This window comes from Rhinoderma darwinii, chromosome 1 (genome assembly GCF_050947455.1).
Source record: "Rhinoderma darwinii isolate aRhiDar2 chromosome 1, aRhiDar2.hap1, whole genome shotgun sequence".
NCBI lineage: Eukaryota > Metazoa > Chordata > Amphibia > Anura > Rhinodermatidae > Rhinoderma > Rhinoderma darwinii.
In genome coordinates this window covers 629002286-629021974 of record NC_134687.1, presented here as the reverse complement: position 1 = coordinate 629021974, position 19689 = coordinate 629002286, and the positions used below count along the sequence as shown (strand labels likewise).

General features: G+C 44.3%; 1 long non-coding RNA gene across 1 annotated transcript in view; it reads right to left on the bottom strand.

Annotated features, from left to right (window-relative positions):
- Window positions 1-395: 395 nt before the first annotated feature.
- LOC142747954 (uncharacterized) overlaps window positions 396-19689 on the bottom strand; it is a 101044-nt gene continuing 81750 nt past the window's right edge. The window contains exons 3-4 of the long non-coding RNA XR_012882106.1: window positions 5157-5373; window positions 396-985 (exon numbers count right to left, since the gene is read on the bottom strand). This is a non-coding gene — a long non-coding RNA (uncharacterized LOC142747954). The remainder of the gene's footprint in view (window positions 986-5156; window positions 5374-19689) is intronic.

Genomic DNA, 19689 nt, shown 5'->3' with positions numbered 1-19689 from the left:
AAAGCAGCAAACATTATTATGATGCAAAGAAGAAAAAATATCTCACAAAGTGACACATAGTCCATGACTTATTGTCTATCATAAAGTTTCCTGCAGCTTTATAATAGAGGGGTTACTTTTATAGTAGCCCTGTCCTCTGATTATAATGAGATACCTGCTAACCCTGCCCCCAGTGTACACAGCTCAAGCTGAAAATGGACTGGAAATGTCAGGCTATTGTGAGGGCTCAGTGATCCGTTTCATATATATCTAGTGACATGAAAAGTGAAAGTGAAAAAAAAATAAACCAGCAAAAATATATTTTGATAAAATATGACATAGATCATTTTTTGGAATGGATTTTTTTTTAATTTTATGTTTTTATTGTTTTGTCAATAGCTTTAAAACCCAAGAAGATTAAAATACCAGATAGAAAAAGTCAAGAAGTGAAGACGTCAATGAGAAGTCAGGGCTCCTGCGGTGAGCAGCACGCTCAGTAACTGTGTTATGTAACTCTCTCTGCCTGGGAACAATCACGGAACGAGTAGCATCCAGCTAATCTAAAACTAGAGCAAAGAGATTATCATGCGCCAATTTCACGAGAGTCGTAGATTCCTGAAGAAAAAAAACACATGGGTCGCATGACAAAGTTCAGTACGTTGCTGCTACTGGAATTTCACAAGATGTTACTCTCAATGTGTTCTGCCGAAATCTCAGGATACGAGCCAAGACCAAACAAATTAGGAAACCTTCGACAACATTGACTACAACTTTAGTAAATCTGACAAGGTCTTATAAAGCAATGATAATAGCCAGCATCACGGTCATGTAGCAGGTAACATGAAGAGTAGGCCGGGGGTCGGTGATCGGCAGGCGGTGGGCGGGCGTGGTGTCATGTCTCATCCATGTGTAGACAGAAGCCATGATGTGTCCACTGGAAATGAGTCCTGATAGTACACTGTGTCTCCTGATCAATGGCCAAGTCCTACTAAGTTCATTTGGAAACCTTTAGGAAGACAAAGATTCGGCAAATGAAAATAATACCGTAAATCAAAAGAAGGAGGAAAATGTCATCTCGGACAGACTGTTATATAGAGTTATACAAGTAATCCGCAGCACACTGTACGTAGTGATGCAATTCATTTTATTTTACATAGCACATGAAAAACAGTGGCATGTACAGTGAAGGAAATAAGTATTTGATCCCTTGCTGACTTTGTAAGTTTGCCCACTAGAATTTTTAGGCTAGGTTAATTTTACCAGTGAGGGATAGATTATATAAAAAAAACAACAGAAAATCACATAGTCAAAATGATATATATTTATTTGCATTGTGCACAGAAAAATAAGTATTTGATCCCCTACCAACCATTAAGAGTTCAGCCTCCTCCAGACCAGTTACACGCTCCAAATCAACTTGGTGCCTGCATTAAAGACAGCTGTCTTACATGGTCACCTGTATAAAAGACTCCTGTCCACAGACTCAATGAATCAGTCTGACTCTAACCTCTACAACATGGGCAAGACCAAAGAGCTTTCTAAGGATGTCAGGGACAAGATCATAGACCTGCACAAGGCTGGAATGGGCTACAAAACCATAAGTAAGACGCTGGGTGAGAAGGAGACAACTGTTGGTGCAATAGTAAGAAAATAGAAGACATACAAAATGACTGTCAATCGACATCGATCTGGGGCTCCATGCAAAATCTCACCTCGTAGGGTATCCTTGATCCTGAGGAAGGTGAGAGCTCAGCCGAAAACTACACGGGGGGAACTTGTTAATGATCTCAAGGCAGCTGGGACCACAGTCACCAAGAAAACCATTGGTAACACATTACGCCGTAATGGATTAAAATCCTGCAGTGCCCGCAAGGTCCCCCTGCTCAAGAAGGCACATGTACAGGCCCGTCTGAAGTTTGAAAATGAACATCTGGATGATTCTGAGAGTGATTGGGAGAAGGTGCTGTGGTCAGATGAGACTAAAATGTATCTCTTTGGCATTAACTCAACTCGCCGTGTTTGGAGGAAGAGAAATGCTGCCTATGACCCAAAGAACACTGTCCCCACTGTCAAGCATGGAGGTGGAAACATTATGTTTTGGGGGTGTTTCTCTGCTAAGGGCACAGGACTACTTCACCGCCTCAATGGGAGAATGGATGGAGCCATGTACCGTCAAATCCTGAGTGACAACCTCCTTCCCTCCACCAGGACATTAAAAATGGCTCGTGGCTGGGTCTTCCAGCACGACAATGACCCAAAACATACAGCCAAGGCAACAAAGGAGTGGCTCAAAAAGAAGCACATTAAGGTCATGGAGTGGCCTATCCAGTCTCCAGACCTTAATCCCATCGAAAACTTATGGAGGGAGCTGAAGATCCGAGTTGCCAAGCGACAGCCTCGAAATCTTAATGATTTACAGATGATCTGCAAAGAGGAGTGGGCCAAAATTCCATCTAACATGTATGCAAACCTCATCATCAACTACAAAAAAACGTCTGACTGCTGTGCTTGCCAACAAGGGTTTTGCCACCAAGTATTAAGTCTTGTTTGCCAAAGGGATCAAATACTTATTTCTCTGTGCACAATGCAAATAAATATATATAATTTTGACAATGTGATTTTCTTTTTTATATAATCTATCCCTCACTGGTAAAATTAACCTAGCCTAAAAATTCTAGACTGTTCATGTCTTTGACAGTGGGCAAACTTACAAAATCAGCAAGGGATCAAATACTTATTTCCTTCACTGTATATGTATTTCATCCCAATGGTTGATCAGTCCCTTCGGACCTTGGTCAAGTCAGATCTGTATACAAGGCAATGATATGTACTAAGAAAATTGTGAAAATAATGTGGAAGAAACCATGAAATGCAATGATTCTTTCAACATTCCTAAAAAGGACCGGTCACTTGTCTTGACATGTCCATTTTAGTAAGAACTTGTATTCCCCGTGAAATAACAATTCTGGTACATATTTTCTTAGAACTCTGCGTTGTGCCGTTCCTCTGTTATTCCCCTAGAAATATATGAATAAATAGACAACTGGGTGTTACTATTCCCCTTTTCAGAGGGGTGTGTCCAAACACAGTCTCACTCCGTCAGCACTGATTGGACATTGTCCGTCTGTGTAGTGACATGCCCCCAACTTGTTACACCCAGTCGTCAATTTATTCATAATTTTCTTGGAGGAATAACAGAGGAATGACACAACTTGGAGTTCTAAGAAAAGATGTTCCAGAATCGTTATTTCATGGGGAATACAAATATTTACTAAAACAGACATGGCAGGAGAGGTGACCGGTCCACTTTAAGGCTGGGTTCACACGGAGTTCTTTGCAGGAGGAAAATCTGCCTAAAAATTTCGTTTGGAATTTTGAGGCAGATTTTCCTCTGCCTGCACGCCGATTTTTGCGCCTTTTTTACAGCGTTTTTCGCCCGCGGCCATTGAGCGCCGTGGGCAAAAAACGCAGCGAAATACGCTTTCACTGCCTCCCATTGATGTCAATGGAAGGTCAGAGGCATAAACGCCCGAAGATACGGCCTTTTTGGACATTTTTGGTGCGTTTTTTGGCGCGGTTTCCGACGCGGTATCCGCGTCAAAAAAACGTGTAAAAAAACAGTCTGAACTGGCCCTAAAGCTACTTTTCCATCCTCTTTGATGTTAAACCCATATGTAAGTTTGCCTTTCTCCATTTCTGAGAGTAATCCTAAAATGTCTGCGTGATAAGCCTTTATTAGGTTTAGGGGCCTTTAAGCCATAAGTTGAAGTTTGAAATGAAGAAAATAAGAACCAACAGTGGCGTAGCTATAGGGATTGCAGCGGGCCCCGAAGCAAGGTGAGCCCACGTACGCACCATGCAGTAGGTTTAGATACAGGGCCCAGCAGATAGGATCACACATGGGCCATGTATCTAGGCCTACCATGCCTCCTCTGGAGTAAAGGAGTCGAAATGTGGGGTTCGGCAAAATGCTAGGCCTTTTTCTATTAATTCCATTTGTGATGGGGATAAATTCAGGGGCTATATGTTGACTACTAGATCAGACCTACCTGGGATCGTGTTTGCACTTGCCGCAGTGGTGGTTGGCGGAATCTTCTAGTTACATAAATTTTAGATAAATTGACTAAATTGCTTTTTTTTTTACTATGTATTGTAAACTGGTCTGATTTATATAATTTTTAAGGGGTGTCATCTGTTAGTAATACAGTGTGCACCCTAAAATGCATCCTTCAAAAGTCTAAATAAAGTTAAGTCAACAAAAATTTTCACATAATTCAATTTTCAGCCACAAACGCATTTTGTGAGACTTTTTTTTACCATTAAGCATAACAAAATTGGACTTAAATCTTCTGTAGAAAAAGCAGGCAATATATACATTGTATTTATAATCTTTTTTTTGTCATCATACCGTTCAGGTATAACTGAGATTTGCAGATTTATATTATGCACCGTTGACCTCATAGGATGGAGAAGAGAGAAGTCTGAAGATGTTTTCACACAAACAGAAGCAGCTGACAGGAATTCTTCTTCTATCTCAGTCTCATTACAGCATTATAAATATATCAATCTCCAGGAACATTTAAGGAGAACAGTGACCTTTTCTCTGAGAACGTCTGACTTTTCGTGGCGCCCTTCTCTTCATTCCATGTCAGCCGGCGTGTAACGCGCTCTCACTGATACTTTCGATTTACGTGTCAACTCTGATTTGTTTCAGGCCATTTGAATGTAAATTACCATTTCAGATTTTCCTAAGGTGCGAGTATGGCCCGTTGAAAGTCACTTTGATACGAGCATCTCCTGGGGCTGCATTTCTCACCGTCTACCAACCCGTGTGAAAATACTGCGCTCATCCTCAGCTTCCGCTTCATCGGATCCTTGCTGAACATTTCGCAAACTCTTAATGCCACATGGAACGGAAAAGATTTGCGACTGCCAGTTAATAATTCATGTGAGTAGAGGGGACCAAGACGTCCGAGTAGTCTATAGATCTCAGGGTGGCAAACTGCAACAAACCGGGACAACTTGAGCGGGAAGATGGGAGAAGCAGGTCAGAACTGTAATGGTAGGCATTACTCCACCCGCTGCGCATATAATTTCCCCTCGATTTCCCTTAAAAAGGTTATCTTGGACTTTTCGAAATCGGGATGGTGTAAAATAATAAACTAGCAGATACTCACCCCCTAAAGTTTTTCCGGCTCCCTCACGGAGACCCAGTTCTTCGCGGCTCTGTTTCCGGAAGCTCCTGAAGCATTCACGTGTCGTTCATTGGTCGAGTGTCACTGCAGCCAGTCGCTGGCCTCGGTGGTCACGTGCCATTTCCGGAAGCATCACCGCTTAGGCGTCATGACTACAACCGTAATTTTGTGCCCGTATACTATCCGCAATTGACCCCTCCTGCAATGACATCATACTTTTAGTTATTGTCAAGGTTTCACAACTCACAACGCTGAAAGACCAAGAAGTGGGAGAAAATAACATATTAGAGAGTACAAAAAATAAATAATAGATGTTGACACAATGTTTACTGATTCACCTGTGATGTAAGGAGTAAATGTAACTCTCCATGTAACTACATTACAAGTAAATCAATTAAATCAGTGGCTAAGAGAGATTGTAGCATCTAAAATATATGTATGTAAGGTGATGACATAAAAGAGTGAACAATAGTCACATGATGTTCGCAGCAGGAAACGGGCTGACAAGTCTTGGCTCCTCTGGGCTCGGACTAGTGACATCACTGCACCTGTGATGTCATCTAATATGAGACATGACAATAGACTGGCTTAGTGTAGAGGGGAAAGTCATTTGCCCCATTGTTTCAATTTGAGGTGAATGATGTTCTTGCTGGAGCCCCCTTGTCTATATTTTGGGGTTTAACAGCTTTTTGGGCAGTGCCTCCTTTCTCACTTTGAGCACTGGATTCAGATATATTTTCATAGTTTATGGAAAATTTAGTGGACCCTCAATGCGTAATTTGACTTTAGTATTTTTACATAAATTTGCCCCACTCTCCACTGTCCCTACAGAGAAGACTCTACCAATTGACCCCACAGCAGAGAGATTACTTGGAATGAACCTTGGTCCTGTGATCTGTGTTTGGGGCAATTTTCTCCCTGTTGATATAGCTCCGGGGACCCCATTAAATGTTCTAGTCACCATTATTTGCTGGTGTTATGGATTTTATCCACAAAAGTTTATGTGGCCGTGCCAATATCACATCCTTGTTCTGTTATGTCCTGAAGGCACTTCATAAAACTTTGTCCAATGATTCTTTGTGTCTTTGAGTCTTTTGGCGTTTTCCTCTAGACTGACACTCAGAACAAGGACGGCTGAGCGCTGCCTTTTAGAGAAGGATCTTAATGGACACTCTGCCGCTGACACCTTTAGTTTATGTACGTAAAAAAGTCTGGCTCGGAAGCGCTTGTCGAAAAGTAATGTACTGATTATTTACACTTGTAACAATAGCAGGAGAAATAAACAACACATCTATCATGGGGAAGGGGACGTGTGCTGAGCGAGGGATTATTCTGTATTATTCTTAACCATTTACTTGAAGACCATTGCAGTATATAGTTATCTGGTCCGCGGAGTTAAAGTTCACTGATTAGTGTACTGGCCCTCGTTGACCATCAATGATCAAACCTCTTGGAAGGACCTCTGGAAGGCCACTGACCATGGAAGGATGAATGCTAAAAATGCACTGACCATCAAAAGAAAATGTAAAATATACCACTGACCACCAGCAATAACCACTGAAAATGTCACTGCCCAACAATATCAACACTAATGATACCCCAGACCACCAGGGATAAACCTATAAATACCACTAACCTCCAGGAATAAACACTGACAATTTTTCAACCAGTTATAGACTATTGATAACACCACAGACCACCAGGGATAAACACTAGAAATACCACTGACCTCCGGGAAAAAACACTGAAAACTGATCATTAGTTATAGAGACAGTTATAACTACACCACTGACTTCCAGCATTAACCACTGAAAATGTCACTGCCCACCAATTATAGACAATAAGCATACCCCAGACCACCAGGGATAAACCTATAAATACCACTTACCTCCAGGAATAAATATTGAAAACTGATCAACATGTTATGGAGAGACTAATAACTACACCACTGACTACCAGCAATGACCACTAAAAATGTCACTGCCCACCAATTATAGACAGTAAGAATACCCCCGACCACCAGGGTTAAACACTAGAAATACCACTGATCCCCGGGAATAAACACTGAAAACTGATCACTAGTTATGGAGACACTAATAACTACACCACTGACTTCCAGCATTAACCACTGAAAATGTCACTGCCCACCAATTATAGACAATAAGCATACCCCAGAACACCAGGGATAAATACTATAAATACCACTAACCGACCTGAAATAAATACTGAAAACTGATCACCAGATATGGAGACACTAATAACTACGCCACTGACCACCAGCAATAACCACTGAAAATGTCACTGCCCACCAATTATAGACAATAAGAATACCCGAGACCACCAGGGACAAAAACTAGAAATACCACTGACCTCCAGGATTAACCACTGAAAACTGATCACTAGTTATGGAGACACTTATAACTACCCCACTGACTTCCAGCAATAACCACTAAAAATGTCACTGCCCATCAATTATAGACAATAAGGCTATGTTCACACGGAGTATTTTGCCGAGTTTTTTGACGCGGAAACCGCATCGCAAAACTCTGCAAAAATGGCCCGAAAATGCCTCCCATTGATTTCAATGGAAGGCGTCGGCGTCTTTTTCCCGCGAGCAGTAAAACTTCCTCCTGCAAATTCCTCCTGCAAAAACTGCTCCAGACGGTTTTTGCACAGAGTTTTGACAAAAACTCGTCAAAACACTCGTCAAGGTTTTTTTTTCCTCTTTCTGACTGATTGAAATGGGGTTTTGGAGGCGGAAACCGCCTCAAGATGGGTCATGACGCTTCTTTTTACCGCGACGCGGTTTTTTTTTCTCGCGGTAAAAAAACTCATCCAGCTCCCATTGAAATCAATGGGAGGCATTTTCGGGCGGTTTTTGAGGAGTTTTTTGGCGCGGTTTCCGCGTAAAAAACTCGTCAAAAAACTCTGTGTGAACAGGGCCTAAGCATACCCCAGACCACCAGGTATAAACACTATAAATATCACCTACACTCCAGGAGTAAACACTGAAAAGTAATCACCAGTTATGGACTATTGATAACACCACTGACCACCAGGGACAGACACTGAAAATATCACTGATCACCAGTTCTGGACAATAACTACTACACCACTGACCACCGGCGCAGGCCCCTAGACAATAGAGGTCCCTGAGCATTTTCCCCTTTTGCCCTTTTATGACATAGTCTATGCTGTTCACGTTTAAGTTTTTGCTGCATCATAAATGTTGTATTTTCAGCTGCTGATAAATGTTGCTGTAACCCAAGAGACACCATAAATTCCGGTCACATATTCGGCAATTTTACTGATGATCATCACTGGGTTTATTTTATATCATGGTTTCACTTTATCATTTATAGTCCTCCTGCAATTACATGCTTTGCTGCACTCGACAATGTACTCCACAATGGGACCTATAGATCTGTTCATCCTGAGCTTCCTGAACAGGGGTCTCTGCCTGCCCCCTGCGTGCCCTCTGAACATAATACTGGTAGTACTAAGAACCGTCTGCCCCCATTCATCTGCTTCCTCCTGCAAAACGTGTCAGGATTTTTTAGAAGAAAAGCTGAGAGCACTCAGTAATAACAGTATTATGTGATGAGTTCATGGAGGGGGCGGGCAGAACAGGAAGCTGTGAAGTGCAGTTTCAGCCAATAGCGGTTAAGCAGAAAGTGATGTCAGAGAAGGGGTGTCGCTTTAGTAACTTCTGCTGTAGAGCCCAGTAACATGCAGCAGTTGTTAATACCTTGTGGTATTAAGGACATTTAGGATACAGAGCACCCTGGAAACTTGTATTTGGACCAGAGTGAAAGAATTAAAAGGCCTGGTATGTTACATGACCCTAGTAGCTCCATTCTACCAATTCTAAAAATGGACTTATTTCACTTTAAGGTAACAGAGAGGACTCTCGTAATCCATTCCAGAGGCAAAGAATATCTCTTCTTCTCTGGAAGACTCAATGCATCCATTGATATTAAAGGGTATACTTGTTTCTATGTTGCTTCTCCCCTGCAGCTCCAATGGGCCATACAGTCAGCTTAGGGGTCCCTCATCAATAAGCTGATCTTGGGGGTCCCAGCACAACAAAAACTAGACCACCCCTTTAAAAGACAGCAACTCAAGGGCTGATAGTTCCAGGGAGACTTCTGATGCTCTTAAATGTTTCTGTATAATGTCCGACTCCTTCTGAGGTCCATCCAGGTGTTAAGAACTTCTCATTTGTGAAAACTGAATGCACCTGCACAGCACAGTTACTCCCTCCATTGTAGGTACCCCTATAAAATATCACATTTATTATGGAGTAGCGGGGCACATAGATAATATACATACATACAGTGTGAACATACAGAAGAGGAGTCACTATGACCTTCCCCCCACCTCGTTGCGCTCTCCACACCATTCATATCTGTAATACGTTCATATCGCAGTGGCTGGGAACACAATTAGACTGTGAGATAAAGTATAACGGGCAGCAATACGTCTCTGTATGAAATATTAATGACTCTGATTTTTATTTCTGTCATGAATTTATTAGAGGACCAGAAAAATATTTCATGAAATGCAAAAAGCTCAGGATTAGAGCTCACTTTACCTGGTGCAGAGTATAACCGCCCCTCCACCCCTTACAGAGGAATAAATCATCACCGGTCCAGAGGCCTAAAATTTCCGTTTATGTCCTACCATAACACGAGGAACGTGGTCATCACCAGGTCGTCATCCGTGACCGCCACTGCTCTATGAGGTTGTGTTCACTGTTTGTTAGATGAAGAACGAGGACAAGCGATCAATCCTCCTCCAATGATTGATTGTATGGAAAGTGTAGAATTTATAATAAAGTATTGATCCTGTTACTATAACCAGGTACAGATGGATATATCATGTGTAGTCACCGATATTTCAGCAGGGTCTGACTCTATTACTCAATTCCTCTGAGGCCCAGGGTGTCGGGCATCCAACGGCCCTTCCTTCTGCTTTTTTCAGACCGGTGGTGACCATCGGGTTGTAGGGGCTGTTGTATACAACCCTTTATATAGTAGCTGCCAGTTAACAGTTTATATGAGGATATAGATGCCAGGGGTTGGCCCAGCCAATTGGGGGACAAAACCAGCGAGGGGGGGGGGGGCAGAGAGGCCCATTTTTGTGTTTATTTCAAGATTGGTCATCCTGGTTCATACTAAGGTTTGATCTGGTCCTTATGAACAGATGGGGAGCATAGAGTGGAGGGGGCTGCTCACGGGGCCATCTTCATATCATCGCAGCTCCTATCCAAAGACTTGTAGCATTCCCGTATGTCCTACCAGCAGCGCAATGATGGGGTAATTCTGCCCCTGTTAATTGGTAGGACAGATGGGATTTTTAATAAATAAATTAATGTAATAAATAAAGATTCTCCCCATATACCTTCCCACTTTTTTTTGTCCTCTGGACGGAGAAGGTGTAATGGCCCCTGTTCCCCACATTTTACTTACCTGTTCCCAGCATCCTGCTCCATGCCGCTCCTCTCCTACCTGCTTGCCGTATGGCTGCCGCTCTCGCCTGTGACACTCTGCTCTAGGCCCTAGTGCGTGCGTTGCTTAACCGTGCTTTCTTAAAGGGCCAGCACACCAACATTACTTTTCACCCATATTACTAATATGCAAACTCCTGAAGCATATCTACTCAGGGTTAGGTAATGTTCAAAAAAACAACCTCCCATCCATCATTAACAGACAACTCCATATATAGCTATAACATACAAAGAAAAATGAGTATATAGCAGTCTACTTATAAAAATAGAAAATATTTTATTAATGATACATATACAACAAATAGTATTAAAATTTATGAACACGGCAAAGACTCTAGTACTTATACATGGTATGGCAGATAGAGACCAATGAGCATAATCCAAAATATCTTATATTACAATAGTAGAAATATCTACATTAGCATACTATATGAACGGCTGTATTTATATATAAATCATTTTCTATATCACCCCAAAAAATCCTATAAATGATATTCCTATTCAGCGGTTTCCATCATTGGGATGAGAAAAAGTGCCAGTGCATTATTTATAATTCGCTAACCAAAGTCAGCCTTACCCATCTCAGCGGTCAAATTGTCCTGCACAACCTATATATGGATGGATTCCCGTGTATTGTCCTCAGCTTGTACCTTTGACGATCCGTACCTGCTGCCTGCCCTGTTTATTTGCTACGAAGCCTTGACGAACCTCAGCCGCCAGCTCTGACCATTTGCTATGAAATCTGTAATGAACCTCTACAGCCTGCCCTGACCTTTTGCCATACCTGACCACACTACACCCGTTACGTTTGCTGCCACCAAGGGAGACTACTCTGGTGGTAGAGACCTGGGGTTCCCTTAGACTCCGCTACACAGTTTAGCCCTAAGTCAAATGTCTTGGTAACAAGGTGGGTTCACACACACCATCCTCTGCTGGTCCCATGACATAAAATCCCACAGGCCCCACGAAGGTAGGCCGGCTGAGGGATCTCCTGCAGGTTTTATTCCTCTTATCTTTTTAGGTTCCAGATAAAAGTTCTTATCCTTTTGAACACATTTTTCGAGCTTGGTGTAATACTAAAGAAAAGGATGGATCAAATCCTGGTTATCCTGAGTTTCTTTTAAGAAGGTTTGGAGAAAGGTCTAAATCCTTCTACATTAAAAGTGCAGTTGGCCGCCATCTCGGCTTTTCTAGACAAGCCAATTTCTCAAGATTCTTTCGTAAAGAGACTTTTGAAAGAATCAAACAGACTGAGAACTTCTACACTAAGACCAGTGGCCTCATGAGATCTGCCTGTAGATTTAAGGGAGTTATGCCTTCCCAGTTTGATCCCCTACTGGAACCCGACTTTAAATTCTTATGTATCAAAGTCACTTTTTTATTGCCCATTACTTCTGCCCAGAGGATCAGTGATCTTCAGGCCCTCTTCTGCAAATTTAGTTCTTCCAGACAGGGTGCTCCACAGATGTTTGCCTTCTTTTTTTGCCCAAGTTGCTACTCGGGTCATGTCTCTTTCTTTATGTTACATTAACCTTTCTTCTGAGGAGCAATCTAAGTTACACTACCTGGACATTTCCCGTTGTTTAAAAATTGACTTGTCAAGAACAAAATCTACAAAGAAGGTGGAAAATCTCCTTATCCTCTTTACCAGGAAGAATAAGGACTCTAAGGTTTCCAAGATCACCATGGGCAGATTAATTGGGAAGGTCATAAATATCTCTTATAATTCTTAGGGTTCTGTACCCCCTGACTTTGTTAAGGTTCCTTCTAAGGGTAGTTTCAACTTTCTGGGTCGAAAGGAGTTTGATTCCCTTAGATCAAAATTGCAATGCAGCCACTTGGAGCTCACATCATACCTTAGTCTATGATTACAAGTTAGATACTCGAATTTTGGAAGGGACTACCTTTGGAAGTTTGTTCTGAATTTTGCCTACTAGAGGGCCCTCCTGATGGGGTTATCATTGATAAATCCCGACTATTGGTAGGACTAGGAGAAAACGTTACAAGTCTAAGCTTATAGGAACGTAGAATGACGCATGGGCTGGTTATGGAGAGGAGAAGTCTAGTGCAGATTGAAACAAACCATTGGAAAGTGTAAAAGCATCAGCCTGAACATAGGGGTCTTCTATGCATAGATCCCATATAAGCTGTAGGGTTGTCCTCTATAGTTCTTACAACCTTAGTATAACACTGCATACTGTCACGAAGCGGGTTAGTGGACCCACTAGGCCGTACCGCCGTAGTGAGGAGGCAGCTGGCCAAACAACAGGAAACCCCAGAAATACAATGTCCCGCACAAGGGTACCTGGATAGTCCAGACGGTGGCCGCAGCTCTGGCACTGATGGAGATGGTTTCAGCAGATAACGCCAAACGTGGCGGATGACACAGGTGCCGCAGGTTGCGCCAGACGTGGCGGATTCCTCTGGACGTGGCAGATGACACAGGACATGGCGGATTCCTCCGGACGGGGCAGATGACACAGGACGTGACGGATTCCTCCGGACGTGGCAGATGACACAGGACGTGGCGGATTCCTCTGGACGTGGCAGATGACACAGGACGTGGCGGATTTCTCCGGACATGGCAGATGACACAGGACGTGGCACGACTAGAAACTAAAGGCACAGCACTGGAAACAGGAACAGGGAACAATTCACGGGTAACAACTGGAATGGGAAACACTAAGGGACCATTTGCAAGACAGACTGGGAAAACTAACAACACTCAGGCAAGATCAGAAGGCCTGGGGCCTTCTTATAGACCAGGAAATTGTGGCAGTTGATGATCATGACGATTTCCTACGGGACACAGCAGAACGGAGCGGAAGTGAGCGCTGGCGTCTCCTAGGAAGGAGATGGGGACCAGGCCAGCGCTCACGGATCCATGGCTGCGGGCGTTGGGAGGTGAGTAAACCCGACGGCCCGCGGCCATGGATGCTACACATCCCTAGTGCACTTATGCACTCAGTGACCTACAGATATAACAGAGTTGAGTTTGTCCTGTTGCTCAAGTAGGCCATTAATAATTGTAAAAATAACAACACAAAAGAAGAGAATTAAAGAGGACGCAGGACACAGGACGTGGGGCCTTCAGGTTGTGGCTCTCCTATTGTAGGTCAAGGTGCAGGGTTTATGTTTTTCAAGGTGGAACTGTTATTCATTGGGGTAATAAACCTCATCAGTGAGCCGACTTGTTCTGCGTCGCTGGTCTATGAAGCTATATCACCTGTGAAATGTTCCCCTCCACATGATTTACGCAGAGCTCCCGGAGATTTATGGGGCCTTCACAGGTTCATCGCATGACACTCAACATAAATTAAAGCAAAGTACTATCACATTAAAACAAGTTTATAGCGTTAAACTCCTCCATTAGCTGAAATCCCTCCCGGCATCTACCAGGTGCAGCTGGCACATCACCGCCTTTATCTGATGGAGGAGCTTAACTATAGGGGTGCAAAGATTCCAGGGGTCGAGCCCTGGACATTGAGGGGGCCGAAAGTTTCTCTACCCCATATAAGAAGACCAGTACTATGCATTACATGTGACATTTGGGGGCCTTGTTAAAGATTTTTCACTGGTGCTTTAGGCTACACCTCTGACCTTATTTGATCGACCTGACATTTGGCCTGTGACACGGTATCCACGACACACAGAGATCATGGAGCACGGGAGGAAGGTTTGTTTCATGGCAGGTGAATCTCCAGCTTAGAGATATTTTTAAAAATATATTAAGGAATTACATAACTAGTAATTACCTAATACAATGTTATTATCCAAATTGCAAGATAATTCTAGTTCCCTGAGGTTATCCCACTCTGTTTTATGACATCTGTAAGTCTGGAGTCAATAGACACACTACAGGCTTCCATAAACAGCAGCAAGCGCCGGTTTAAGAGAGGGAAGCAAACTGGGCGATTGACCAAGGTCCCAGGGCTCCTACTTTAATGGCTGGTATCGAAGTTACCTCCAATTCTAGCAGTTTAACCCCCTAGATGCTGTGGCATTTAGGTGTATTCAGAAGTAAGAGCCTCTCTATGTCACCCCATCGACACTCCCGTGATGTAATCATGGGGGGCTTCTGAAGACAGGTATAAAACTAAAAATACTCACATTAAAACTGGAATAAAACTAAAATCACACTGCATCTTTTAGCAGTGTATGGTGGTATTAATTGGGAATTTAAGCGAATTCAAGCAATCGCAAAGTAAAGTTCCATAGTGGGCTAAAAGAAAAGTGAAAAATAGTTTAATAAAGCATAAAATAACAAAATGAAAAATCCCAAGTAAAAAAAATGAAAATTCTTTATAAAAAAAGTGAAAAAACATAGAAGATCTACACATAATTGGTATTGCCGTGTCCGTGACGACATTAATTATATAACTATTATGATATTTAACCTGCACGGTGAACATTGGAAAAAATCGAATGAAAAAAATGCCAAAATTGCCATTTTCTGTTCACCCCGCCATCCAAAAATCGCAGTAAAAAGCGATAAAAAGGCACATGTAGCCCAGAATGGTACCTATAAAAATGACAAGTCGTTTTTCAAAATATAAGTTCTCATACAGCTACACTGGCGGAAAAATAAAAATATTATGGCTCTTACAATATGGTGACCGAAGAACAAATACTTTTTAAACAAAAAAAGTTTTTATAGTGCAAAAGTAGTAAAAAAAAATAATTTGGTATTGCCGTAATTGTGACAACCCACAGAATAAAGTTATTATGTTATTTAGACCATACGGTAAAGGATAAAGGTTAAAGGGTGTAAATTTAAGGCGCAAAGTGCGACAATGCGAAAATCGCTCCGTCATTAAGGCCAAAAAAAGATGGTGGAGTGCTGCAAAATGGTATCAGTACAGGCAGGGTGGGATTCAAATTTTTAACAACAGGTTCCCTGTTTTTCGGATGAAGACATGCAGGGTGGGGGGTTGACGGTGTTTTGCGGTGTATCGCTCCATTGAAAATGATTCTAATAATAAAATAAAACAATTATGATATTCCAAATACCCCCTACATTAAAGTGGACTCTAAATAAAGAAATTCCCTGTCCAGAATGTTTTAGTGTGTATTGCCACACTATTTATATAATTACATAAGCGCACAGACCTACCCACACATTATATTAAACTCATCCATTACGTATAGGCCTATATGCGCACATTCAATATCCTAAGCGTGCTCAGCCCATTTAGTTAGGCTATATAGTACCCCCTGTTGCGTTCCCTGTATAGTGCCGCATGTAAATAGGCCCCCCTGTGGCATTCCCTGTAGATAGAGCCCCCTGTGGCGTTCCCTGTAGATAGAGCCCCCTGTGGCGTTCCCTGTAGATAGAGCCCCCTGTGGCTTTCCCTGTAGATAGAGCCCCCTGTGCCCCTGTGGCGGTCCCTGGAGATAGGGCACCATGTGGCGATCCCTGTAGATAGAGCCCCCTGTGGCGGTCCCTGTAGATAGAGTTTCCTTTTTAAATACTATACCTGTCTTGGCGCTGGACCCACTTCTTGCATTCCTCTCTGTTTTCATGCCGTGTGCCGACACGGGGATCCGGGCGCAGTCAGCGGTGTGAATCTGCTTCAAGGTGAGCTGGAGTATTTCTCCTATAAAAATTTTTCCACCCTGGACTATAAGAAGGGCCCTGCCCCTTCCTGCATTACTTGAGCGTTGTTGTAGTTTACCTATGTTCGTCTCTGCAAATGGTCCCTTAAGTGTCTCCCAGTTCACAGTATTCCCGTTCCTGCTACCTGTATCCTGTGTCCCATGCTATCCTGGATCTAGTGTAGTTTAGAGTTGGAGTCGTGTCGTGCTGTGTGCTACGCCTTCCTGGTTACACCATCCCTGGTGTCTTCCTGCTGCCAAGGTCCCATCCGAGCCTGTCTTCGCTACAATCAGAAGTTACCACAGGCCATGGAATCCCGCTGGTCAATCCAAGACCATGATGACATCACAAGTGATGCGGGCAGATATGCTAGACCTCCGGGGCCGACAGGACCAACTCCTCAAGGCATTGAACATTATTGCACATTGGCTGGATGTGCGAGCTGCTGTTCCTCCTACTACAGCTCCTGGCAGTACAGAACCTCTGACTACACCTCCTGGGAGTGCTGATCCCCAATTTTCTCTGCCGCTACCACATCACTATGATGGAGACGCAAAGACCTGCAGGGGATTTTTGAACCAGTACCAGATCCACTTCAGTCTGTATGCAAGAGCATTTTCTACTGATGGCGCAAGGGTCGCTTTCATCGTCTTCCTCCTCACTGGCAGGGCCCTAGCATGGGCAAACCCTATCTGGGAGAGAAAAGGACCAGAGACCCGTGACTTCCAGGGGTTCCTACGGACATTTTGCACGGTGTTTGAAGAGCCTGGACGAGTCTCGTCGGCAGCTGCCTCCTTGCTGAACCTTCGCCAGTGAGACACTTCCGTGTGCGAGTACGCCATCCACTTTCGCACCCTTGCCGGAGAATTGTTGTGCAACAATGAGGCCTTGGTGGCTACATTCTGGCAGGGACTGCCATCTACCCTGGATGACCTCATCCTTCTGGCCGCCCGGATTGACAAAAGGATCTGAGAACGGTTCCAAGAGACCTGTCGGGAGGTAGGACTCCCTAGCCCGGCTCCTACTTTGCAGCAACCCCTGCTGTCCTCATCAGCTGTTCCTCCAAAGGAGTCTTTGAGGATCGACCATTTCAAGCTGTCTACCCAGGAGAGACAATGCAGACGCACTTCGGGACTCTGTCTGTATTGCGGCCTCGGAGGCCATCTTGTGGGTCTGTGCCCCCAAAAGCCCCAGAGCCTAGGGTTGGTTGGACAGACAACCCTGGGTGAAGAAGGACTTTCTTCTAAATTTTTCATTCCTGTGACCATAGTGTCCGGCGAAAAGATGCATCGGGTCTCTGCCTATCTGGACTCTGGATCCGCAGCTAACTTCATTCGGAGAGACCTAGTGGATCTTCTCCAGTTGCCCACAACCCCTCTGGAGATGCCATTGATTGTTGCCTCGGTGAATAGACTACCTCTGCCAGACCCGGTTGTAGCTGTGACTAAGCCACTGAAGCTCCAAGTGGGAGCCCTTCATTCCGAGCTCATCTAATTTTTTGTCCTGTCTAAGGCCGTCAACCCTGTGCTGCTGGGCCTGCCCTGGCTCCGACTACATGCCCCAGTCCTGCACTGGAATTCTGGAGAGGTCCTCCAGTGGGGTTCCGAGTGTCTCAACCGCTGCCTGGTACAGATTCATCCGGCTCAGCCTCCTCTGCCTCAGTCCTTGGCAGGATTGCCTTGTCATTATTCTACATTCTCAGATGTTTTCAGCAAGAAAGAGGCGGAGACGCTGCCCCCACACTGGGTGTATGACTGTGCTATCGAGCTGATTCCTGGTGCATCCCTTCCCCGTGGTAGGGTATATCCTCTTTCCTTGCCAGAGACTCAGTCCATGTCCGCCTATATTAAGGAGAATCTGGAGAGGGGCTTCATACGGAAGTCCTCCTCTCCGTCAGGAGCCGGGTTCTTCTTCGTCGAGAAAAAGTATAGTTCTCTACGACCCTGCATCGACTACCTGGGTCTCAACCAGATCACGGTAAAAAATAGATACCCGTTGCCATTGATTTCAGAACTGTTTGATCGCACACGAGGAGCCAACATTTTTTCTAAGCTATATCTGCGGGGGGCTTGTAGCCTAATCCGGATTCGCCGGAATGACAAATGAAAGACGGCATTTAACACCCGAGACGGATACTGTGAATACCTAGTAATGCCCTTTGGCCTGTGTAACGCTCCCGCGGTCTAACAAGAGTTTGTTAATGACATCTTCCGTGACCTCCTCTATGTATGTGTTGTGGTCTATCTTGATGACATCTTGATTCTTTTCTCCAGATCCGATGACTCATCAGAGACATCTCCGTCAAGTTTTGCTGCGATTAAGGGAGAATCACCTGTACGCCAAGTTGGAGAAGTGCGCGTTTGAGAGAAAGGCTCTACCCTTCATGGGCTACATCATCTCGGATCAAGGCCTCAAGAAGGTAAATACCGTTCATTCCAAACTTCTCCTCACTGACATCTCCTATCTCTACCCTCACCAAAAAAGGCATGAACGCCAAGGTGTGGACTCCAGAAGCGGAATCTGCATTTAACAGCCTGAAGAGAGCCTTCACATCAGCCTCTATGTTCCATCATCCAGATGTATCTCGACAGTTTTCGTTGGTGGTGGACACCTCCTCTGTTGGTGCCGGTGCACTCCTGTTCCAGAGAGGCTCCAAGGGCAAGGCAGTGGTATGCGGCTATTACTCTAGTCTCTTCTCTTCGACAGCACGCAACTACTCGATTGGGGATCGAGAGTTACTGGCCATCAAATTGGCCCTGGAGGAGTGGAGACATCTACTAGAGGGCGCAGTTAATCCCATCCTAATATTCACTGACCACAAGAATCTCACCTATCTCCAGACGGCCCAAGGCTGAACCCTCGTCAGGCCAGGTGGTCGCTATTCTTTGCTTGGTTCCAGTTTGAGCTCCACTATCGTCCGGCCGACAAGAATGTGAGGGCTGATGCCTTATCCAGGTCGTTCGAAACACCATGGAGTCTCCACAAAATATTACTGATCCGTCCTGCATTGTCTCTGTCAATCCCCTGCAAGTTAGAGACATCCCTCCGGGGAGGACTTTTGTGTGCCTGGCAGACAGAGGGAGAATCCTCCACTGGGGACACAGCTCCAGGCTGACAGGTCACGCGGGTACCCGTAAGACCCGAGACCTTATTGCCTGTTATTTCTGGTGGCCGACACTGCCCAAGCACATCATAGACTTTGTTTCGTCCTGCTTAGTGTGCGCAGCTAACAAGGTTGCTCACTCCAAACCTGCTGGCTTGCTTTAGCCGCTGCCTTTGCCCAATGCTCCCTGGCAGCATATAGCAATGGACTTTGTTACGGATCTGCCTCCCTCTGCGGGATGCAGTACTGTCTGGGTGGTGGTGGATCGATTTTCGAAGATGGCTCACTTCGTTCCGCTGACCGGCCA